An 11,834-nucleotide genomic window follows, 5' to 3' on the forward strand; every position below is an offset into this window, starting at 1 on the left:
TTATTTTTTAATGAATTAAATCAATTTGAATTAATTTCAAATAAATTTTATTATTTAATATTATTATTAATTATAATTTTTTTTTATTAATATTGATAAACTCATTGACTTAATTCAAATTAAATGAACTAACATCCAACAAAATAATAATTATTATTATCTATTAAATCAAATAATATAATCGTAATTACAAAAACAAAACAACAACAACAATAAAAAAAAAGACAGTAACTTATACAAAATATTATAATTAAAATATTTAATCATATTTCCGACCAATAAAATTTTAATAATAAACCTAACAAACATTAATTTATCGAAACAAATCATACTAATGTTATTCAAATACTTTAACAATTTTACAACAATTTGTAATAGTTTATTAACCATACGTATTGGCAATAATTTATAAAGAAAGTCAAATTACGTGTTACAAAATGAAAACACCAATCGGGGAGAGTGGGGGGGGGGTGGTTATTTCCGATCCTTAGAGAGAGAATGAAATGTAAAATGATAAAAAGAGAAAGAGTGAATAAGGGAAGAAGGGATGAGAATAAGGGAAGAGAATACGCGAGAGGAAAACCCAACGTCAACGTAGCACGGATGGATTAATCCTCTGGCATTAATCCGCGTCCCAATTAATTATCTCCCCACGACACCCAAGGCCTCCCCTAATTAGGTGTGTCCGTTTCTCTCGCACTACGGTGTCGAAATCTTGCACCACCATCGTCGTCGTCGTCGTCGTCGTCGTTCGTCGTCGTCGTTCGTCGTCAAACTCCTACTAGTTCTCCTTTTCTCATCCTCCCCTTTCACTACCACCCCCATCACATCACTTTTACCTCTTCTACCTTTACCACCCTTTTACTCCTCCTTCAACTTTAGCTCGTAGTAGTCGTCATCGTTCGTTGTTCGTCGTCATACTTGTCGACAGTTTGCCAATTTGTAAACTCGAAAACAAGGAAGATACATTTATAATAGTACAGTTTCATCGAAAACTATGAAATACTTTAACATGTTTATTAATGGTGAATTTGAATTAGATTATTACAAGTTGTAGCGTACATTTTCTAATCAATTTTTTATAATACTTATGTTGACATTTAATTAAGAAAAACTATGAATGTGTATTTAACACATTTAATGGTGAGTTCAAATTAGAATACTATAAGTTTTCATGTAATCAATTTTTCTAATCAATTTTTCTAATACTTAAGTAAATAATCAAATACTTAACAGGTTTATTAATGGTGAATTTAAATTAGATCACTTACAAATTTATGTGTATATTTTTAAATCAATTTTTATAATACAATATTTATGTAGAAAATCAATTTATTAATATATTATTATTTATACTATATTAATTATTATTATTATTATTATTATTTAATTTTATGTTAATTAATTTAATTTGAATTAAATCAATTGTATTTTATTATTTTATTAATCTTATAAATACATTTGTTTGTTAGGTTCATTATTGAAATTAATTCTCTAGTAATATAATTAAATATTGTAATATATAATAATATTTAGTATAAATAATTGTTTTTATTTTATTTTTATTTTTTATATTTGTATAGTATCTAGGATTTTTATTATATTTTTTTTTTTTTTAGTACTATGATTATATTATTGATTTTATGATTTTTTTTTTGTTCAAATCACCCCGATTCTAAAGAGGTTTTCACTTGAAAGATAAAGAAAGAAATAAATAAAGTGATAGATAGAAAGAGAAGGGAATGGAATAATCAGAAAAAGAATTGGGAATGTTGAACCTGGAAGAATATGTTCGCTTAACGGAGTACACAGGTAACAAGAGCCACGAATGCGATCCTTGACACCATGCTTGCGGCTTGTCTCGCGCTATCAATGACGTTCAGCAACGCGGAAGCCATTAGCCATATGGCATATGCCGAGTTCTAGCAAGTCCTATCCGTCTATCCAGTTCCTTCGTTCTATCGTGTTCCTTCGTTCAATCGTTCGTTCCTTCCTTCCTTTACTACAGACTCTCCTTTTCCTTTTATTATTTTTATTTTTACTTTTTATTTTTATTTTTTTTTATTCTTCGTGATGATCGAGGTTCGTTTCTTACTTACTCAAGAATCTTTTAACGAACCCAGGTGAGAAAGAAGAAACAAGTCTTAATATATATGTGTGTATGTGGGGGGATAGGTGAATGTGTGTGTGTGTGTGTCAGTTTGTTTGTCTGTGAGGGAGAGGGAAAGGGTGGGGGGGAAAGGAATATCTTACTATCCTACCACCTTTCATGCCATTTTCCAAAGATAATCCCGACTTCAACACGGCTTTATTATTTTTATTATTATTATTATTATTATTATTATTATTATGATTATGACTATTATTATTCTTTTTATTATTACTCATCTTCTTCATCTTCTGTTTTTGATATTTAATTTTTATTTATTTAATATTTGTTTTGTTCTTTTGAAAATTAATTATATTTTAAAAATAATATATTTTGTTATATATCTTTATAAATTATTGTTTTTTTTCTTAATAATGCGTACAACGATAGATCATTTGATAAGTTTGATTTATAATCATTTTAATCATTTTTTTTATAGAATAAATTTGAAACTTTTAGTTTATAGTGTATTTTATATTATAATAGACATGGGATTATGGTAAGGGACCGTTAAGAAACACGATGAGATACAGACACAGCTGGTCATCGAGTTTTCCCAAACGAAACGACATAGTCATCGTCATAGTCATAGTTCGTCTATAACTATCATATCCTATGAACTTAACATCGGTTTGATGTATATATATATATATATATGAGATACGTGTAATGTGTTTAGGAAAAAATATGAGACTATACGAGTCTTCTCAACATACACACACACACACATAATATCACTAAAGGACAGTTATTTAAATATAAGTAAAAGATGAGAGCATGAAATCATGAGTTTCACAACTCATACTAATAAACTTGATAAACTTAAATCTAAGTAAATGATTTAACTATGAATACCTTCAAACATACACATTCACACACATACATATATATATTCTGAAAAATGTTAACTTTAATGTTAGATAAACCATAAGAGTTTCTTTCATACATACATCAAACCATCCATACACACATACATCACACACATGATTCTATTATACATACAATAAACTATTCATACACACACATCAAACACACGATTCGTTCATACATACATTAAACCGTCTATAAATAAAATCATCAATACACACACATGATTCTCTCATATATATATTAAATCACATCTATACAAACATAAAGCACACATAGACACTGAACTAAAAAATGTAAGAAAAATATAAGAACCCATGAGTTTCTATAAATGAGTCATTTATTTTGAAAACGACTTAACTCTATTCGTACTAAAAAAACGCATATTATTTACTTAATAATTTCTACTATTTTAATAAGAACTATAACTTTTTCACCCTTAGATACACTTAACCACTTGCCCTACGATTTAACTTCACGGTTGCTGTGCCGTGCCCTACAATATTGCACTTGTCCAAACAATATCACTGAGTTTACTATTATTTTCCATTTTACAATATTGGTTGATATGATAATAATAATATAAATCTATTAACAACGTGTTCACCACGCCTATCGACGTGGTGTACACGTCGCTCGCAATTTTGAAATATAATCATCTCGACGTGCTTGACACGTCTTTATAGGGCAAGTGGTTAAGCAATATAACTCGTTCGTATCTTGTAAAAATATTTTTAATTGCATTTAAACGCAAAACCCCTTCAATATATCTTCATTCGAACCTAAATGGAGTTAGGCCACTTTTAAAATAAACAGCTCAAATATACATGAAACCATCATCCATATTCATATACACAAATACACAATATACTATATAATAAAATATATTGAAAAGATCATATATAAGAGTGTAGTAGTATATGAAGTTTGATCATCTTCATTTCCAGTGAAGCAACAGATATATCGTCACAGGTAATAGTAACCCGTTGTGTCGTTCATCGTCATTCGTTCGACTATAGTTCTCGTCCGTTGTGTAGTTAGAGTGACGACCGATCGTTTCCTGGTATAAATATGCAACGTGTCACCCGGAGGGGTCAGCTCGGATTCCTCGACGGTCGTCGTCGGGATGCATGCATGGCATACATGCGTGCGTAAGTGTGAGCTTCGAACTAAACGAAACTAAACGAAACTACGAACATCATACGACGAATAAACCAAAGCCAAAACGAAAAACGATGAGGAACCGTGCAAAGCCCTGGACTGTTGTTTCTATCTTTCTCTCTCTCTCTCTCTCTCTCTCTCTCACTCTCACTCTCACTGTATCTATGTATATATGTATGGGTGTGCATACGTTAATCCTCCACAATGGGATACTCCACAATGGCCTTTGTCCGTTGTGTGCTCGCGGAAAGAAATGAAAAACGAGGCGTAGTTCTATCTCTATCTCTATCTCTATCTCTCTTTATCTATCTCATTCTATCTTTATATTTCTTTCTCTTTCTCTTTCTCTTTAGTCTACGTTCAACCCCCTTTTCCTCCTCCCTGCCTTGTGGTCGTCCTCTCGGTTCACCCTCGGACGTGTTACACCACCGTTGCAAAAACGCGTAACATCTCGACGAGTGTGAGTGAGAAGGGGGATGATACGTAAAAGAAATCGTCTAGTTTTTATTTTATTATTATATTTTTTGGAGGTTTTTGAGGTTTTTTTTTTTTTTTTTACTTGTTCAAATCCAAGCAAATTTGGGATAATAAGAGAGAGAGACAGAGAGAGAGAGAGAGTTAGGAAGAAGGTTCTATTCTATTAATAGGTTAGATTAAAATAAATATAAATATAATATAAATTCTTTTTTGTATCAACAAACTTACTATATTATTAATAATATAATTAACTTAACCTTTTTTGGGTGGGATTTTTTTATGGCTGGAAAAAAAATAATTTCACACTTACTTTATTTTCTAATAATATATTAGTAATATAACTTATTATATATTATTAATAATATATTAATAATATAACTTACCATATTATTAATAATATAATTAACTTAACCTTTTTAGGAACGATTTTTTTATGGCGGAAAAAAAACTTTTTGGTCCACTTAATATGTCGATCGATTTAAAAAAAAAAACAGCTAAGAGAGAGAGAGAGAGAGAGAGAAAGAGAAAGAGATTAGTTGAATTTGATCGGTTATAATGCGATCTAAAAGGCAACGATCCGAAGCAGATTTTTAGGGGATATACGAGTATAGTTATCGACTTTCTTTCATTAGCCTAAAGTTATGCGATTTCGATGTCTATGGTGGTAGTTCCACGGCAAAGGCGTTAATCTGGCAGAATTAATCTGACTTCGGTTGGTTGGTTGCTTGCTTGCTTGCTTGCTTCTTCCCTCGATATTCCTCTTACTCTTCTACCCCCTTATATCTCACCCCTCTGTCATTTTTTTCCCCCGCACTTCATTCCCTTTTATCATCCATCCAATACGTTTTCTTCTTTCTTCAACGTTTTACCTCCCCCGTTTCGAAACCCCCACCCCCCTCCTAACTCGTGCGTGTAGTCAAATTTTTTTCCCCTACACCTTTTCTATATTTTTCTATTTTATTTTTTTTTTTTATTTACATGCATTTATTATATATGCAGTTATTGTTAAACAAATAACATTCGTATTTGTATGTATTTCTCTCTTATCACGTTTATTATTTTTATTTTATTATTTTATAAGGTCAAATAATATTATGGTGGTTTAAATTATTTTAAATTAGTCAAATTGAAATTGGTAATTAATAATTATCAATTATAATTATAATAAATAAATTGTAATAAGAAATATTTCAAAAAGAATTAATAAAAATTTCATTAAACCACTCACCTTAGGTTAACATAATTGTGTTTCATATCTTCACGATTTAATTATACTAATTGTAAAATTGTTTTATTTTTAATTAACCAAATGAACTTTACACCAATACAAATACCAATTATAATTAATAATAAATAAATTCTAATATAAGAATTTATGTTGCTAAAAGATTCATACACAAATTTCGTTAGACTACCAAGTTTATGTGCTGATGTTGATGATGGTGTAAGTGATGGTGGTGATTGTGATAGTGTTGGTGGTGGTGGTGGTGGTTCATACCTCGACGATTTTATTAGGCCGGTAACCGACGCCTAATTCGTGCTAAAGCCGCTAATCCGGCAGAATTAATCCGCCTCGGTCGGTTGCTTTTCATCAATGTGTACGCGTTGGAAAGAGGAGACAACACACAGACAAACATACACATATATATACACAAAAGAAGAAAGATAGAAACAGGTAGGAGAATCCTTCATCGTTTTCTCCACAAATTCTGCCCTTTTATCCTCCTACTCAGCCCCTAATTCACCATCCCTCTTACACCATCTCATTCACCCTCATCTTTCCCATTCTAATTCTCTTTCTCACCACTTTCTTTTCTCATCCCTTTTTCTCTTTCTCTCTTTCTCACACATACACACACACAATACAGTTTTATTCTTGTACTCTTATCTTATCTCATTCTTTCTTAACATCTCACACACTTTCTTCCATTTCTTTTTACTAAAAAAAACCCCCACTCACTTTCATTTTTTATTTTTAACTCACACATACTGCCATACACGCAGTTCTATCTTTTTTAAATAATTACTTCTCTCTCTCTCTCTCTTTCTTTTAGTATTTTTTTTTTATGTTAAATAATTCTTTATTTTCAATACTATTACTTTTTATTTCACATTTATTGTGTTATATTAAAATTTAGTGCCACATTATTGGTTTCTAATGAAGTTCGAAAACTTACTGAACCCATCTTAATGACATCTTTTTTATTTTTGGGGTGATTATTTCTATTTTTTATAGCTAATTAAAGGATTTTTAGAGGTTACTAAAAGTTTTCGATAGATGGCGTTGTATTACAGTTCAATTGTTTCAATTTATATACGACATAACCTTACTTTTTTTTTGTACTGTACCACCAGTTACAGATTACCATGTATATACAAATTATTTTTATTTTGTGTGATTTTTTTCAACCTAAAATACAGAATAATTTTTATCGCGTTTATTTTTTATTTTTTATCGCAAATTTAGAGATTTATTATTTAAAGATTATCTTAGTCTCTTAGTACTGTAAATGTTTGATAGATGGTGTTGTACTACAATTCAATTATTTTAATTTATATAAAACAAAATCTTACTTTTTCTATTTTTCATCGCGTTTATTTTTTATTTTTTATCGCAAATTTAGAGATTTATTATTTAAAGTTTATCTTAGTCTCTTAGTACTGTAAATGTTTGATAGATGGTGTTGCACTACAATTTAATTATTTCAATTTACATACTTACTTTATTTTTTTTTTCACGTAATATTATTTTATGTATTCCATTACTAATTTTGGATATTATTTTATTGTTATAATTTACTAAATTAATTAATTATTAAGATTAACATTTTATAACAAAACCACAGCAACGTACGTCCACATTATATACATGAGTTAGAGTTTGAACGTGTGTATGAGAGAGAGAGAGAGAGAGATAGAGAGTCTGTTAGGAAAAGAGGCACCCTTCTGAATACAACACCCCATGAACCTCATCTCCCCATAGGAAGATACTCGTTCAGCTTCGGTTCGGGCACGGCTTTTGCTTTCCTCGGTCGTTTAGTGTGCGGGGTGTTAAGTTCCAAGTGAGTTTGTTGGAACTCGGTTGGTCGCCTCACAACAACAAGACTTTGCCAAGCCACTTCAGAGGTACACCGAAAGAGAAGGAGAGAGAGAGAGAGGGAGAGTATCATCCTACTACAACCTACTAGACTATATACTGTACGATACCATAGCGATATCATCCCATAATACTCGACCGATCTCTTCTACCCCCATACACCCTTCCTTTACAAACGTTTCAACGTTCTCCTCGTTGCTACGGTGATGAACGTATGCATGATACTGTAATAGTAAATGTATCTATCTATACATACATATGTGTGTATATGTGTAGATTTGTAGTATGTGCAGTAATTGTGTATGTGTATGTGTGTGTGTGGAGAGAGAGAGAGAGAGAGAGAGAGAGAGAGAATAAGGGTATAGAAGTACCGAAAACCATTCGAAGCCATTCCCGAACGATCGAACTCGTGTTCGAGGTTTCCTCTCGTGCGTGCAAGTGCATTATTAAAAGCCGAACGAGTACTTTGTAAAGGATTACCTCGGTCTCGAACGTCCTTGATACACACTCACTCACTCACTCACTCACTCACTCTCTTCTTACTCTTTTTATCTAACCAGTCTTTGAATTCGCCGAAATGGATGTTACGTGCGAATGTGATTTTTAAAAGGAAAAGAGAGAGACTGAAAGATTGAGAGAATGTATATATATATATATATATATATGTGTGTGTGTGTGTGTGTGTGTGTGTGTGTGTGTGTGTGTGTGTGTGTGTATGTATGTACGTATATCTCTGTGTATGGGTGTATGTTTTATTTTTTTATTTTGATTTATTATTATCGTTTGAGAAAGATAGTAATATATGATATAATCAAATAAATATTATATAAATAATATTGAAATTAATTTAATAAAATAATTACGTTTAATAAATAAGGAATTTTTTTTATTTAGGAAACAAGGTATATGGGGGTTTACAATTTTTTTTATAGCAATCCTTTAGATAGAAAAAATATATATATATATATATATATATATATATATAATATTTATATTTTATAAATAAATTTATGTATATAATAAATAAATAATATTATATTAAATAAATACGTAATATGTATAAACTGATACTTCAAACTTTGGGTTAGAAAATAAATTATAATAATTAAACAAATATAGAAAATTATGGAACAATATTGAAAATAAATGTGAAAAGGTGCGTGAGATTATTAAACAAAAAAAAAAAACAAAAAAAAATAGAAAATTAAAAAGAAAAGTAGAGTGTAATTGTAAAGTTAATAATACAAAAAAAAAAGAGAAGGATGCTTGAATGAGTGCACACAAATGATGATTTAATAAAAGCAAATGTTAAAGGTATGATTCAAAAAAAAAAGAAGAAAATAGAGAAATAGAAAGAGAGAGATAGAGTAAAGATAAAGAAAGAAAGAAAGATAATAATAATTAAAAAAAAAAAAAAAAAAAAGAGAAAAATACAAAGCTAGAGAGAAGTTTAGTGTTTCCTAGTGAGTTTCGTTAGATGACAACAAATAGGAGACGACATACGCACACTTATCAACCTATCCAACTTACCCACACATCCATACAATCCTACAAACTACAATTACATTCATAAATGCATAGATGCATAGATGCACACAACAATCATAGGTAGTGTTGGAAAAGGGGGGATGGAGGGACAAACGTGAAATGTTGAAAATGTGGAAAAAGGATAGAAAAGAGTATTCAGTGAGAGATAAAGAAGGAAAGAGAAGAGAATGATGGAGGGATAAAGGGGGAAAAGAGAGGAGGAAGAGGAGGAGGAGGAGGAGGAGGAGGAGGAGACACGTAAAATCGCGTTTTCTCTCGGCTCTTTCGCGAAAATGTGGATTCGCGAAAGCCGGGCATGACGCTCGACAGCGTTCGGCTCTTTTGCGTCTTCCTAACGTGGAAAACGCGAACTCACACTGCACCTGCATTACTACCTATCTACCTATCTACCTATCTACCTATCTACCTACGTAACATTCGCGATTCACCCCATCTCCTCATCTCCCCATTTGAAATCCGCATTAAGGCTCGTTCTACGCAAGCACGGGAATATACTTCGTGAATAAAGTGTACCAGTATTTTGTGTGTGTTCGTATGTAAGAGAGAGATAGTGAGAGTATGTGTATGTGTGTGTGTGTGTATTTATATTTGTTTGACAGAGTGAGTGAGAGAGAAAGAGAAAGACGTTCGTGTATTCGGTGAAACAGATTTTCTCGTTACAAAGTGTGTCGATGAGCAAACGACCCACCACCACCACCACCACCACTATAATCATCATAGTTTTTTACTTATTTTTCTTTATTATTCTATTTTTATAGTAACAATTATATTTTAATAATTACATATTTAATAATTTATTTAAAACAAAAAAAATAATACCAACGACTAATTTTAAATTATAACAAAAATGAAATTCAAACGAATAAGGAAGAAAACAATAAAACAAAATTCTTAAATATAATTGAAATATTATTTAAGTATCGTTACATATTCTCAATAATTATAACAAACTTTCTAATATTTATTTCAATATAATATTTAAAAATAATGTATTTAAACAAAAAGTAATAAAAATGAACGCTTGTAGGAAAATGTAACTTAGGAATTGGTTGGATTGGGGTTGGGGTTGGCTGGAGTTATGAAATTGAAGAAACAATTCGTCCCTATTATCCTGGATGTATTTCGGGACTTTTCTGGATGAGCGATGGTTGAATATCAATTTGTATAAAATCGCTTGAAGTAAAATCTTTAGGACAAGCACGACGAAATGTTTCACGATGAGAATAAATTATACTTTTCTGCACGAATTGCAATCACTGTAGTATTCATCGAGAACGCTAGACGTACAACGAAATTATTATTACTTTCCGGGTTTTGCCTTATCCTTCGAAGGATCTTGTTTTCTTCCTTTCCTTTTCATTCCCTTCCTTTCCCTTCCTTTCTATTTCTTTCCATTTCTTTTTCTTTCTTTCTCCTTTCGTTTCATTTCGTTTCATCTCGTTTCGTTTCGTTTCGTTTCGTTTCGTTTCGTTTCATTTACCAACTATCAACTAATATCATTGTTTTCTTCTCTTACATATTTTATAATTAATTCAATTGATCATTTTCTAATTGTTTTTAATTTAAAAATTGTTAATCATAGATTATTTTTGTATTTTTGTTTTTTTTTTTTCATTTAAATTATTGTTAATATGGTTTTTGTTTTATTTCATTTTTTTTATATTGAAAACATTGATGACATTTAATTACGTTCATTAGAATTGTGTGTCGATATTATTGTTGTTTTTAGAAATTTAATTATTTTTTTTTTTTTGAAAATTGTATATTTTATTTTATATATATATATATATAAATTAGGTGTCACGTTGTTTGTCTGCAATGGACTCCTAATCTACTAAACCAATTTTAATAAAATTTTACACACAGTGTGCAGTTTCATCCAACTTGAAAGATAGAATACTTTATATCTCAATTTATAATAGCAATAATATTTTATTGCTAATTATTTGTTTATTAACAAAGAATCATGATTATCTCTGTTGTTAATTCGATAAGATTATAACAGATGGCGGTATAAGGTAATTCGTTGACTTAAAGACGTGGTGTATCATGTTTGTAAGAAAGATTTGATATGTGAGTTGTAAGTAAAAAAAAAAAAAAGAAAAGAGGAGGAGAAAGAAAAAAAATAAGGGAACACGTTTCTAAGACCTTTGGCCATTATCGATCCTAAATTCGAAGTTAAAACTCGAAAGAGACCCTTCTCGATAGATCGACTCTGAGACACTTGTCGCGCGGACACATAAATAACAGGCGAATGCCCATAAATGCCCTTAAAAACTCACGAACCGTGACTCGGTTTAATGTGTTTTCTGAGGGAGAAACCATGGAAAGTAGAAAAAGAAATAGAACAAGAAAAATATATATATATATATATATATTTGAGTGAGAAACAGAAGTGAATTTTTGTTTCCTCTCTCTTTTACGCTAACTCGTCTAATGTCTCGAATATGATCGAAAAATCGGTGTAATTTGATTTCCCCCATAAGATGAAATTTTATTTCATTGATCTCACGATACAAAAAATTCTTTACTTGG

The sequence above is a fragment of the Polistes dominula genome, unplaced genomic scaffold (genome assembly GCF_049000335.1).
Source record: "Polistes dominula isolate Pdom_NZ unplaced genomic scaffold, Pdom_raw_medaka contig_21, whole genome shotgun sequence".
NCBI lineage: Eukaryota > Metazoa > Arthropoda > Insecta > Hymenoptera > Vespidae > Polistes > Polistes dominula.